General features: G+C 37.1%; 1 pseudogene; it reads right to left on the bottom strand.

The window, feature by feature from the left end:
- Positions 1-16: 16 nt before the first annotated feature.
- Positions 17-14,074, bottom strand: LOC132114589 (spermatogenesis-associated protein 6-like; annotated as a pseudogene).
- Positions 14,075-15,302: the final 1,228 nt, after the last annotated feature.

Raw genomic sequence — 15,302 nt, 5'->3', positions numbered from 1 at the left:
TCCATGGTCGTCATGTTCAGGTGCTTTGTCCTGGCTCTGATGAGTTTCTGTAGAGTTTCTTGTAGATCTTTCTCAGACTGTCCTCAAACAAAGCTCTCGGGGGCTTTCCTGTGTATGCAGCCGCTCTGTTAGTCCAGAATGTTCCATTGTCTAAATGAACAGGTGGATAAGCCTGCAGTATGGATAGGACACAATGTTTATGGAATGTCAGATAAAAGTTTATAACTGCATGTTCCACTGCAACCTTAACTATGACAAGCTCACATTTTCAAGGCTAGCAGGAAATGGCTAAACATTAAATTCAATTATTTATCCATAACTCGTTAATAGTATACAAGTCTCACTCTCAGGACAATATGACATTATGTTCCATTGATTATGTGTTGATTTATAAACGTTACATGTGGAAAACATACCATAATATTTTGTAACATTACATTTTATTTATATATATATATAATTTCCACTGCATTTCATTGCTATCATTAAAGGACCTGCTGAGATGATTTCTTGTTAACGTCTTGGTGAGAATGTTGACGAGCACAAGGCTGGAGATCATTATGTCAGGCTGATTGGGTTAGAATGGCAGACTTGACATGTTAAAAGGAGGGTGATGCTTGAAATCATTGTTCTTCCATTGTTATCCATGGTGACCTGCAAAGAAATGCGTGCAGCCATCATTGCGTTGCATAAAAATGGCTTCACAGGCAAGGATATTGTGGCTACTAAGATTGCACCTAAATCAACAATTTATAGGATCATCAAGAACTTCAAGGAAAGAGGTTCAATTCTTGTAAAGAAGGCTTCAGGGCGTCCAAGAAAGTCCAGCAAGCGCCAGGATCGTCTCCTAAAGAGGATTCAGCTGCGGGATCGGAGTGCCACCAGTGCAGAGCTTGCTCAGGAATGGCAGCAGGCAGGTGTGAGCGCATCTGCACGCACAGTGAGGCCAAGACTTTTGGAAGATGGCCTGGTGTCAAGAAGGGCAGCAAAGAAGCCACTTCTCTCCAAAAAAAAACATCAGGGACAGATTGATCTTCTGGAGAAAGTATAGTGAATGGACTGCTGAGGACTGGGGCAAAGTCATATTCTCCGATGAAGCCCCTTTCCGATTGTTTGGGGCATCTGGAAAAAGGCTTGTCCGGAGAAGAAAAGGTGAGCGCTACCATCAGTCCTGTGTCATGCCAACAGTAAAGCATCCTGACACCATTCATGTGTGGGGTTGCTTTTCATCCAAGGGAGTGGGCTCACTCACAATTCTGCTCAAAAACACAGCCATGAATAAAGAATGGTACCAAAACACCCTCCAACAGCAAGTTCTTCCAACAATCCAACAACAGTTTGGTGAAGAACAATGCATTTTCCAGCACGATGGAGCACCGTGCCATAAGGCAAAAGTGATAACTAAGTGGCTCGGGGACCAGAATGTTGAAATTTTGGGTCCATGGCCTGGAAACTCCCAAGATCTTAATCCCATTGAGAACTTGTGGTCAATCCTCAAGAGGCGGGTGGACAAACAAAAACCCACTAATTCTGACAAACTCCAAGAAGTGATTATGAAAGAATGGGTTGCTATCAGTCAGGATTTGGCCCAGAAGTTGATTGAGAGCATGCCCAGTCGAATTGCAGAGGTCCTGAAAAAGAAGGGCCAACACTGCAAATACTGACTCTTTGCATAAATGTCATGTAATTGTTGATAAAAGCCTTTGAAACGTATGAAGTGCTTGTAATTATATTTCAGTACATCACAGAAACAACTGAAACAAAGATCTAAAAGCAGTTTAGCAGCAAACTTTCTGAAAACTAATATTTATGTGATTCTCAAAACTTTTGGCCACGACTGTATACACACACACACTCACATCACCCAAAGAAAAGGTTCTTTAAATTTTAATTTAGGCTAGAAATCCTAAACAATTTGAAATGAGGCGATGTTTACCTGTGCTTTGACAGCAGGCTGTCAATCACGGAGTCATGTGAGTGGAAACACATGAACTGTTTGAACCCCTCCGCCTCCTCACTACCAATAGTATGTTCCTGCACAACCGGAGGCTGCAGTTTCAGGACCGCAGTTCTAGGACCCTAGTTTTTCGTGACAGCGCCATTATTTTTAAATGTGATTTTTGATTCAAAATGCAGCAGAGGTTAATTACTAAGTGTGCTTTGAGTCACAATTGTACATTTAAACATGAATTTACACAAAAATATAAATTAAAAATGTATATCAATATTAAAACAATTGTAAAAAATGGAGAACCTTAAAAGTCTTAGTCTCTTGAATTATACAGTATATTGATTAACCTCCTTAGGCCTAAAAAAAAAATTTGTTTGGTTCCGGTTTCCGACCGACCCTGTCAATTTACGTGCGACCCAAATTTATTTTATGAGACTGTGGAAGAACGGTCTTTCACACATCGTTAATTAAATTACAGTTTCCTTTAAATGCTGTTTTACACTTAAGTAATCCGTTAAAAACCATTAAGTATTGCATCAAAACCCTTTAACTGTCAATTCCTAAAGTGAGCTATAACTTAAGGTTTGGAAATCGTAACATTAAGAGAAACACGGGGGAGTCAACAATATATCGCGGAACAGAGAGGGCACTGACAACATGCTGACAGACAGGACATTAACATTACCAGCTTACTTTTAATATGAAACAAAGTCTCATTTGGTTATTTCACCTTTCAAATGTGGTCATTTTTTAAAGAAATGTAAACAATAAATACCGTTTTGTGGCTCTTGAATGTGTCGAACAGATCGCTGTAAGTTAGATCATCAGTTAAAACTAACTGATCGTCTCTTGCTTCTAGTTAATTTATAGCATCAAAATCAAATAAACCACATAAATGAACATAACAAAGAATGTTGTTTGACTACAAAAAGATGTCTGTACACTCCGTTTTTCAAGTTCAAATCCTCCATGTTAATCTCCAATGAGATCGCCTGTCAAACTCCCGCGAAGGCTTTTTGTGTGTGTGTGTGCGTTTTGCGTGTCTATGGCAACAACAGACTTTAAACGGGAATACAGAATCACTGTCGTAAAAGTACCGGTACACACATTTAAAATCAGCGCGCGCGCGTGTGTGTGTGTGTGTGTGTAAAACTGCCACTGGAGAAAAAAAAAAAAAATGAATTAAAAAAAAAAAAAAAAATCCCTACCGACCAATGACCTCAACTGACAACCAACCGGAACCAAACTTTTTTTTTTTTTTAGGCCTTAAGGTGAATTAGCTCATTATGAGGTAAGTTAAAGTTGGAATCAGCGTATGGAGTCACTCAATTACAGCCGATATTTTAAAGGTTGTTGAGAGGCAAGATAAGACACGAATGATTCAAGAATATATATATATATATATATATATATATATATATATATATATATATATATATATATATATATATATATATAATTTAACACTTACGCACTGTTGGAGTTTTCGAGAGAGAGTCTGCACGATAACTGCACGATTGAAATGGCTCTCTAAATGGGTTCTAATCTTGCTCAACTTTGATGGGTGGAACAAAGCTAAACTACAGAACGGGCAGTGAAAATCCTTGTCCTTGCAGCATGTGGTGCATCTCTTCAATTCAGGTAGGGATCTCCCTTCTTGGATTGTTATATGCATCTTGAAAAAGAGAGTGCCTACTTGTTAGAATATTTTGAGAAAATGAAAATATCCCTAGTGCCTTTTTTATAATTATCTGTCCTACAATGGGCCTAACCAAATCCATAAAATCACTTCATATTGGCCATGCAGAACATGACAGAAACTAACACATGATAACAATGGACTGTATGTGGAGTAGGCCTGCAGATTAGGCCAAATTGTAACAAGCTATTAAAACTGCCAAATGCCTCATTCATCATTGCAAAACAATGCCAAAACAACAGGCTAACACATCAGTCAGCGCAGTTCAATTATGAAAGATATTTTATACATAAATATGGTAACAACGACTATTAAGCCAGTATTCACACTAATACATTAAGCTGCAGGTAAATCTTACAAACCATACATCAACCATGCTCTTGTCATCGGATAAGTTTCATTAATGTGCTGGGTAGATTCACTTATAATACTTCGTCATTAAAACTCAACAAGGATTTATGAAATCATGGCCACGAATTAACGTCGTAGTAAAAACTAGCTCACAAATTCTTAATTTGGTGGGAATTAATTATTAATTCAAAGTTAGCAGTTCTCAGTATGTAAACTTCGCACCGCTTAAACGTTATAAAATAAAACTTAATTAAATATCGGTACTCACAGTCTGATTGCTGTCCACGTCGTCCATCTTTAATTAGTGTTGATCCAGTACGGTACTTCTTCTTCTTCTTTGTTTCGTTTAATGGCGGGTGGCAACCAGCATTATGGTGCATTACCGCCACCTACTATGTTGGAGTGTGGGCCAGAGTTTTCCTTCCCTCGAGTAAAAAAATAAATACAGCTAATAATAGTAATAATACTAAAAATATTTCCTGTCCCTAAATTCTATTTATCAGTCCAGTTTCTCTCAAATAACAGAATAACTTCCCTACTTCAAAATCAAAAACATTTTTTAAACTTAATTCTTCCTGATCAAACTTTCTACTTTCCTCTCTTAATACTTCCCGCTCTCAATAGAATTTTTGACAGTGAAGAATTACATGCTCGACTGACTCCTCTATTTGGCAGTGTTCACATACTCCTGAAGGGTGCTTATTTATTAAGTGAAAGGTTTTATTAAGCCTAGTATGTCCTACCCTTAGCCTTGTCAAAATGTTCTCCTCTTTATTGTTTCTTCTGGTTATCCTTCCTGTACCCACATTTTGCTGTAATATATAGAGATGTCGCCCTGTGTTTCCTGTATCCCAACTGTTCTGCCACTCCTTAATGATGTTTCGTTTAATTATTCCTTTTGCTTCAGACTTACTGAGTGGAACACACAAGACCTCCTCCTGCATCAGCGCCTGTTTTGCTAATGTATCCACATCTTCATTTCCTTGAATCCCTCTGTGTGCCGGAATCCACATAAATGTTACCTGCATGTTCATATTTTTAATTCTATACAATATTTCATAGATCTCATTTACTATATCTTGTCTGCTGTTAGATGTAAATGACTGCAGTGACATTAATGCAGAGCATGAATCACCTACATATAATAACTTTTTTAATTTGTAATTCTTCTACCTTCTCTAATGCTATTACAATTGCCAACATCTCAACTGCATACACTGATAGATGATCTGAAGTCCTTCTCTTACCAGAAACATGTAATGTAGAAATACTAAAACCAAAACCTGCTTTCCCTGTATTAGGATCCTTATATATTTGAACATATGTTTGATATAGTGTTTGTATTCTATCTTCCACCAGTACTGCTATATTTCCAAATCCTTTTTGACCCTGCATTTTTTCCAGGAAATATAAATCTACTGACACTGGAGGAAACAACCAAGGTGGTTTCACTGATAATGGCACTGTCGGGATATATCCACCTTGATTTAATGTCATGTCTTCAGCTATTTCTTCACATCTCCATGCAAAGCATCCCCGTTTAGCTCTTTCACTCTCCCAACATGGGAGAAGTATCTTAGTTGTGGGATGTCGATCCCCAGAATGCCCTTGTAAATGTATCCAGTAGTGCATCATTAACTGCTTACGTCTAATGTGCAATGGCATTTCCCCCATCTCAACCTGAAGAGCAGCCACAGGAGTTGTTTTTATAGCCCCACAGCATAGTCTTAGAGCTTGAGCTTGCACCACATCCAACTTCTTTAATGCCGTTTTTGCTGCCGATCTATAAGCAATGCACCCGTAATCTAATACTGATCTTATCAATGCTATATACACATTTTTACTAGCAGGCCTACTTGCCCCCCATTCTGACCCTGTTAAGCATCTCATCACATTTAGTATCTTTTTACACTTGGTATTTACCCTTCTGATATGTTCATTCCATGTTAACTTATCATCAAACCACATACCCAAAAACCTAAAAACTTTTACTTGCTCTATTTCTTGCCCATACATATCCAGTACGGTAGGTGGCGCGGTCACACAAAAACTAGGGTCCTAACGCTGTGGTCCAAGAACTGCAGTCCTGAAACTGCAGCCTCCGGTTGTGCAGGAATACCCTTCTCCCTCACGCTCTTCATCCTAACACACACACACACACACACACACACACACACACACACACACACACACACACACACACACACACACACACACACTTCAGTCATGAAGATATTCAAATCATCATCACTAAATAATGCAACAAACCAATGTTTAATTATAATACGGTGAAATTAACACAAAGATATGTAGCACTGCCAATAATCCCAAACTTATGAAATAATAAATACATTTCATTCCTTTTCTCTTTTTAACTCTGGAATGGATTACACCGTTCCCTTCTCGAGCACGCACCGCTTGGCACCCAGCTGTGCCACTGTGGCATCTCTTCTCTCTCTTCTGTCCTTTAAAGGATGAGGCTGTAACAGTCGTCATCCTGCAGACATCCATCCTAGTGTACATGTGCTCTTTTTTCCTCTTAGGGAGGATTTTGGGAAGCTTTAGAGTAATTAGAACTCTGTTTTTTTCTTTCACGTCAGGGTGTTCCAGTGAAACACAGCGTGGGTGGTGAAGCGTTTAAGCGACTCACGACTCGAGCGAACAGAGAAAGAATGAGCACGTAAGGTGATTACCTCGTTCACTTCCTGGAAGACAGTGGTGGCACATCCTGACACAATGGATGTGAAGAATACAGAGCGCCTGACAGAATCAATGGAGGATGTTTGAAACACTGACATGTGCCGTAACAAATGTTTTTGAGAATGCTTCTGCATGGGTTAACGTGCGCATAGAATGACAGCATTGATGTTTCGATCTCAGGCGAGACGTACAAAAGGAAGCTTCTCTGCACTCATTTCTAGATCTCCTCCGACTGTGACGGACTGGATGAACTCTGGACCCTGAAGGAAATGGAAAACATCAGGACTGAAAATACAAATCAAAGGGACCAAAGTCTTTAAACAAATATGAGCAACGCAGTCTTGGGATTTCACAAGAAAATCAATTACAAACGACTGGTTAGAGGCAACAACTATAATAAATGAGCTAAAAACTAATAATTTCTTTTATTATTATGATTCTATTATGATTGACTTTTTTTTAATTTTCTTTTTTTAATTAATGTGATATTTTATAATATAAATATATAACATTCTATATATAAATTACATAATATAATATAAATAATTAAATTACTATTTAAAAATTATAATATATATATACCCAGTACAGACCAAAAGTTTGGAAACATTACTATTTTTAATGTTTCTGAAAGAAGTTTCTTCTGCTCATCAAGCCTGCATTTATTTGATCAAAAATACAGATAAAAATGTAATATTGTGATATATTATTACAATTTAAAATAATTGTTTTTAAATTTATTATACTTTAAATTATCTTTTGTTTCTGTGATGCAAAGCTGAATTTTTAGGATCATTATCACATGATCCTTTAGAAATCATTCTAATATGATGATTCATTATCAAAGTTGGAAACAGTTCTGCTGCTTAATATTTTTTCAGAACATGTGATACTTTTTTTTAGGATACTTTGATTAATAAAAAGTAAAAAAAAAAAGAGAAAGAAGCTATGTTTTTAAAATATAAATATTTTGTAATAACAATATACACTACTGGTCAGTATTTTATTTTTTTTTTTTAATAAAATCAATACTTTTATTCAGCAAGGATGTGTTAAATTGATAAAAAAGTGATAGTAAATAAAATATATTATTAGAATATATATTATTAGAATTTTTTTTTGAATAAATGCAGTTCTTTTTAACCTTTTATTCATCAAATATATTAGACAGCAGAACTGTTTCCAACACTCATAATAAATCAGAATATTAGAATGATTTCTAAATGATCATGTGATAGACTGGATGTTACATGTGACACTGAAGGCTGGAGTAATGATGCTGAAAATTCAGCTTTGCATCACAGGAATAAATTATTTTTTAAAAGTATATTCAAATAGAAAACTATTATTTTAAGTTGTAATAACATTTCACAATATTACTGTTTTTTCTGTATTTTTGATCAAATAAATGCAGGCTTGATAAGCAGAAGAAACCTCTTTCAAAAACATTAAAAATAGTAATGTTTCCAAACGTTTGGTCTGAACTGTATATATCTACACACACACACACACACACACACACACACACACACACACACACACACACACACACACACACACACAAACAATTTAAAACATTTAAATACACAATTTAAAACATATATTTTTATTTTTCAGATTGTTTCATGTATTGCTTATTTATATATATATAAATAAGTGTGTGTGTGTGTGTGTGTGTGTGTGTGTGTTTGTGTGTGAGAAAAAAAGTTAAGAATTAAGAATAAAAATTTAGTTGAACAAAAATGAAAGAGAAACCACAATCTATACTGATACAAATACCAACAATCCCAGCTCAGGCCACTAGTCTGTGCTGTCGCCCTTACATTGGAGCTCTGTCATCTTGGGAAATACGACTTGAAAAAAAAATTCGGACCAGTTAAATCATGAAGTTAAATCACAAATACACATACATTTATCTCCAGCCCTGTAGCAAATGCTGATATTTTCTTTTTATGTATCTAAATATGCCACGAGAGAGAAGCTCAGATGAGGAATTACTCAAACGTTTGAGCCATGTCCTTGGGTTTACAATATCAAAACCAGTGCGTGTATAAACTAGCAATATATTATTAATTCACGGAGCTTGTTAAAAAGATAGAAGAAGGTTATTAATTCGAATTTTTATTAAAAGACAAAAAAAAGACCAGCAGATATGTAAAGAAGGTCATGCATCACTTGTGGTTATTTATCTTTAATGGCAATAACGCACGTGGGCCATAAGATGGTCTTTATAATCACCATATAAGAAGGCCAGTGAGGGCCAGTCTGAATTTTAGAAACCATCTTTCTTTCACTCCCCCCATCAGCAGCTCAAAAAGACGTGCCTGATCTCACATTGGCTGAATCTGCGGAGCGAGCCTTAATCTCTGGGCCTGTGACTCCGGTCATGCTTTCAATTGACAGAATAGTATCACACATTTCCCACTATTTACTCTCAAGACTTAGATTGTCTATTGATTTGAAATGTTTGCTCATGCTCGTGCGGGAAAGGCACTGGTGGTAGAGAGACTAGCAAACAAACAAACAAACATTTGCCGGTTTCGCGGCCGATGTTCAGATCAATGACAAGGGTCTCTCAGAATTTATTTAACTGTGCGTCAGGTCAAACGCATTAGATCTCACTGAAATCCAATGAATAGCATTTCCCCTGGTTTTCTTAGAAGCTTTTCCCCCTTCTCATAAGTAGTGAACAAACATGACCAAACATCAGATTCTGTCATTTAAAGGTGAGGCAGTAAACTCATCTTGTCTGTTGTGTGTGATCACAATATGGATTTGTGGAATAGATGCTCTGTTTACTGGGCTTTGTTTTTATGAGCCGCTCATTTAGTCAATACCACATAATTGGAAATTCACAGGAAAGGGGCGAAGGGGTAGCACTAGTTTCACTCGCTGCACCTTTGTAGGTTTGAGAAAAATGCATATCATAAAATATGGATTTTGGCACAAGCATGACATAATAAACATATGGAAGCATAAGTAAGTATAATGCTTATGTATGTTGGTCCTGATAAAAAAATAAAAAAATCAATCCAATGACAAAATCGAACAGGATGACAAGAACAAAGGGCAGTCTGTGTTAAATTGCTTTGCAGCAAACAGTGTAATTGCAGAATAAGTTGTGTTAAATGTACCGTTCTCTCAGGGATGAGCAGGTCAGGACTCTGATCTCGGAGGTGGAATGATTTTTGGGGGATTTATTTTGAGAAATTCTGGGTGTCTGCATGGACGCCGCCCCAAAGATATAGAGGAGAAAACACGGTCAGAAAAGACAAGGATTCCCATAAATTAATTGAACTGTAATTTGTTCAAAGCAAACATTTTGTAACCTACATGTGAGGACATTGATCTAGAGAAGTTTTGTGAGAAAAAATGGTAAAATGCATCCTTCACAACACTCAAAAAACACATATGATAACACTTTATGATCAGGGATTGGATCAAATTTTTAAAAGAAGGATTTAAAAGGATATCTCATTTAAAAATCTAAATAATTTACTCACCGACATGGCGCTCCAACCTGACTTTTTTTCTTCTGCAGAACAAAATAGAAGGTACACTACTGTTCAAAAATTTTTTATAAAGATTTTTTAAAGATTTCTTTAAGACTTAAAAAAAAAAGGTTTTAAAGAAGTTAAATGCTCACTAAGACTGGATTTATTTGATCAAATGTAAAACAGTTTATAGAGTAAAAACAGTAAATTATTGTGAACTATTATTGGTGTTTTAAGCTGTTTTCTATTTTAGTATATTGTAAAATCAAATTTATTCCTGTGATCAGTGCTGGAAGTGAAAATAAAAGAAGTGCCGGTACTCCCCCAATTTTTTTTTCTTTTAGAAAGTCATACAGATTTGGAGCAACATGAGGATGAATAAATACCACAAATAGATATGTAAAAACACAAATATTACAGTGACCTGTGTGGTCTGTGGTGTAGCTCCGTGATTGCAGATGTAGGGGGCTTCTTTCAGTAGAGATATAAGACACATGAAGGATTCCATCAGAGACGTGTTTGGGCTTTGGAGAACCTGCAAACAGAAGATGCAATCAGCTACAGTGCCCATTAAAAAATAAATATTCGCTCATCTGATTTAGAAGGTGAAGCGACGTGCATCAACACTCCATTGACTTTCATTTCAGACTTAAACACTTTTCTAGGAAGGTGAAAGTGTGGAGAGAAACTCCAGAGGGAAGTTACTCAGACTCAGGTGTCTGTGTATAAACGTAACCCTCAGACATCAGTTAGTCCATTCAAACTTCATTTAAATAGTAAAGTGACCAAGCGAGTTAATGAAACAAGCTATTTGGTTTTCATGCAAAACAAGTTTGCCAACTTTAAACACACATAAACAGAGCGGGCTAATCTGCTGAAATAAGAGGGAAAAATTTGCTAATCATGGCCTGAGGTTAATTGTAGCCTGGGGATTTGTTTGAAAATGCTACCCACTTTTTTAAAATGCCTGTGACAGAAAATGCCATGATGATATCAGACACAAATCCAAGAGCTGCCTTTTATGCCATGACAGCTTTGATATTTGCACCCCAGGATGTACTGTTGTTTTAGAAACGTGTCACTGTGATCATTAATCAAAGATGAAATGTACACAATAAACTCTGCTTGTATTGTTTCATCAGTCAGTATGACCCAACACGAATGGAGCCTGAGGGAGCGTCTCTTTTTTAAATGTGTAGGGCCCTTGTTTGAGGTGGCTGAGTCGTTGTCTGGCCTCCTCAGACAGTTGACACATCTTGCTTTGGGTGTAGGGTGAAGGAGCGTGGTTTTGGGATGACACCATTGGCTTTTCATATCCACAAGATGGCGGTGTGTCTGGCTTCTTCTTCTTCTCCGAGTCTGCAGGGCATGTTCTCACAATACAGGGCTTAGCTGAGGAACAACCGCATGACTGGATAGGAAAAAATACATATTCACTGAATAGAATTCATAGCTGCAGTGCTACCATTAACTGAAATTAAAACTAAATCTATCACAAAATTGTTTTTGGTAATGAAATAAAGATGAAAAAATAAAATTATATATATCTGATGAAATAAGTAAAAAAAAAAACCTTATGAAAGTACTAAAACAGAAATATAAAAAATTCGAAGCTAAATAGAAGTATAACAACGAGAACTAATAAAAATGACAAATGCACATAAAACTAAATGTAACTAAAATGTTAACAAATTAAAATGAAATTGAAAAAACAAAAGCTATATCAAAATATTAAGAAATACTACAATAGTATGTAAATGATATTAAAATAACACTAGTTGTAAATGAAATATGGTCAAAAATAATATTTTCAATATATTTCAAAACTTTCAGAAGCTCAGAGGCAACAGAAAAATAACTACATTTTGTGAAAAAAATGTCAAGGGGTATTATGGGTGGTTGCTAAGGTGCTCTGTATGTTTATTTGCATTTTGCAACACGGTTGCTAAGGTGTTGTGTGGTGGCTATTCATGTCTGTAGCACAGTTAAACATTAGTGTTTAATACTTAGGGTTAGGGGTTTGTTCAAATCCCTTACTATAAAAAAATATTAATATTAATGCATGGCCTCTGTGTGTTTGGAAAGAATCACTATTTTTCTGTCGGTTGCCACTAGCAATGCAGAAATGACACTCTTCACCTTTGAAACAAAAATGGAAAAGAAGATCCCAGAGGAAGAGAGTATAAGGTCATGCTTTATTGTAGTGATATTGCGAACGTCTTTCTGTCCGTACCGTGCTAATCCACTAATTTCCTTGTTATGTACACGTGTAACCTGATGTACACCCTTCCTCAGTGTTCCAATCTCAGCTATGAAGGCAAATGACTTCAATAACTCTAATCTCAGCTAATATAATTCTGAGCCCCAATAACTTTGTTCCTGCAGGCGCTGCCTGGGTAAATACGTTTTTAAAAATGTTAATTGCATTTGATGGCCAGTCTCAACCTAATATGATAATGGCTTTGCATGGATATAAAAAAACAACGATAATTTAAATGCTAATTGGAACATCCTGGCATATTAAGTCATTTTTAAAAAGCAGAGGAAGAAAAAAGTAAATCCTGATAGCGATTGACGATTAAGGAGTCGAGATTTAATGAAATTAAACTAAGTGGCTTTTTCTCCTTTTATTCTTCTCTCCTCTCTCTTTTTCCTTTTTCTTTGGACGGAGGGACAGAGAGGCCATTTTAAAGCAGGAGTTGCGCTTGTCTGATGTGATTAGTGGCTCGGCTGGTGTTGGTAATGGGAGATAAAGCCAGATGTCCTTGAAACAACAAAGCCAGCACCACAAGTAGCTTATTAAACAAGAAACAAGCGCCGCTCAAATGCATGCAAATCACGCCGAGAACGCTTTACAGAATGCCGAGTCAAGTCCGAACTAGAGACATCCACAAGGGGAGGACTTGCACATGAAACATGACCGACGAGAGAGTCAACAGCAGAAGCCGTCTAACGAGGGTCTGAGAAACTTGACATGAAGGATACAGACTCAATCAGCGAATCTAAACTGACTTAGAGGTCTGTGAGCTTTTAATGGAAGAAACAAATTGGACCGGTCAAGTCTAGCTGATCAGCACAGACGGTCTGAGTAGAAACAAGCCAATTCTCTGTAATTACCTGCATGGTAAAAAGAACATCCTGAAAGGGGGCGAGCGGCCACTAGAAGAACAGCAGAAAGTGGCACAGATGGCAACAGACAGTTTGGTTGACAGGGAGACCATTCATACTCCTACATACATCTAAAAAAAAGTCTTTGTTTGATCATTTTCATTTAAACCTCAGTGCTTCTTTTCATATAGCATCACAAATAATTGCTCTGTTCCACACCATAATGGGCAGAAGCATCATGCGGCCGTTTCAGAAAGCCAGGCGCCTATGAGGCAGAGCACTAGCTTTAAGAACGGAGCAAATACCAGCTGCAATATAATGGCAATAACAAAAACCCTGAGACTCACAGACGTGGCAAGCTGACCATGTTTAACAGCACACCCCTCAATTATAGACGTCGTTGAAAACTTCACATGGGGAGAGATTTCCTGAGGGAATGAGACAGGAGAGATAGAGAGCCGGAAAAAAAAAACGCATTACAAAACTTTTAGAATCATGAAAAGACAGAGGGCAAATGCAGATAATAACACTCTTGGCAGATCAATTTACCAAAACAATCTACGTCTTCAAGCAAATAGCAGGAAAATGGGACTGGCTTTTAAGATGCATCAGAGATATGACAAAAACGCTGAGAGGAAGACACATGCAAGGGGAAGGAGATGGATCTCTTCATCAGAATCTCTCTCTCTCTGGGTCAGGGCTTCTGGGAGACAAACGGAAGCCTGGATAGAGAAACTCTCGGGTGTCTTCTTCAAACGAGGCACAGTCAAACAGAAATACATGATGAAATGGTAAAATCGGTCAGTTTTTCTTAACAGCTCTGGGTAATCAATATGTTTAGGGCCATTTAAGAGGTTTCTTTGCCATTTTAAAGCAATAATGCAAAAGAAACGAATGAGTGTCAGATTGTGTGCCAAAAAAAAAAAAAAAAAGAAACCCAAGAGACCTCAATTGAAAGCAGAATGATTTATGCATGCTTTAATGAGAGTGCTCGGTCCAATAATGTATGTATTCCCCTACTGATGTCGGTTAATTTTTGAAATTATACTAGCAGGTCTGAGAATTCAGCCGTTGCATCGACTGAAAAAGTTAGACCCTTCAAACAAATCTGAGCTCAAATGCAATGTTTTCAGTTTACAGCACTCAAATATCTGTCAGTGTTACAGCTGGAATGGATGTGAGATCTTACCTGGAAGAATGAGCTGAATAAGCTCTAAAGATGTTGTATCATCTGCAGTGGAGAAAAAAACATGATGGAAAGGTATATAAGTTTATTGATCTGAGGTTTATGAAAGAACACAGGACAAACTGAAGACAGCCCAAAGGATTCTTGCTCAGCTACAGCAGCCGGTTCAACTGATCCAACAAAGGTCTGGCGAAGAGAATGGTAGAGGAAACAAAACAAAAAAATCTGATAGTAAGATAGCATGTGTCACAGGTTGAAATTAATTAAAGCCATTTTAATAAAGTCTTACCTTCACAAAAAACATTTTTTCATGTAGCAGAAGAGGGGAAAACCGGAGGGACACACTTGGACTTCTGATATTGGCCCATTATCCGAACACTCACATAAATGTCTTCTTGGCATGGTAACACCACCCCTGTACAATTATCTATGGGGGAAAAACACTAACATGTGGACCAATTTGTTATACTATTATATTCTATATCAACTTTCACATAGAATGCCAGTCTTTTGAGCTTTCTAATTATGACAACAGTATTAAAATAATCATCAACAAATCCTGGAGATCAGAAGATACCTTTCCCCATATTCATGATGCAGTATAGGAAAAATACACGCTCTGTCTGAACCTTATATTACGTTAGTCTTTGGTCTGGCCCCAAAACTAACACATGCTAACAGCTTGGCTGAAAATGCAGGGGTTTGCATTTGCATTGCTTCAAATAAGCACATCGGAGGCTGGAATGAATGCAAGAGAGTTTCTTGGCATGTCTCTGCTCTTCGCAACTTTGACTGATTGCCGATGGCCCGATT

This window comes from Carassius carassius, chromosome 34 (assembly GCF_963082965.1).
Source record: "Carassius carassius chromosome 34, fCarCar2.1, whole genome shotgun sequence".
NCBI classification, from domain to species: Eukaryota; Metazoa; Chordata; class Actinopteri; order Cypriniformes; family Cyprinidae; genus Carassius; species Carassius carassius.
Note: the sequence above shows the minus strand (reverse complement) of the source record. Positions and strands in the feature narration are given on the sequence as shown.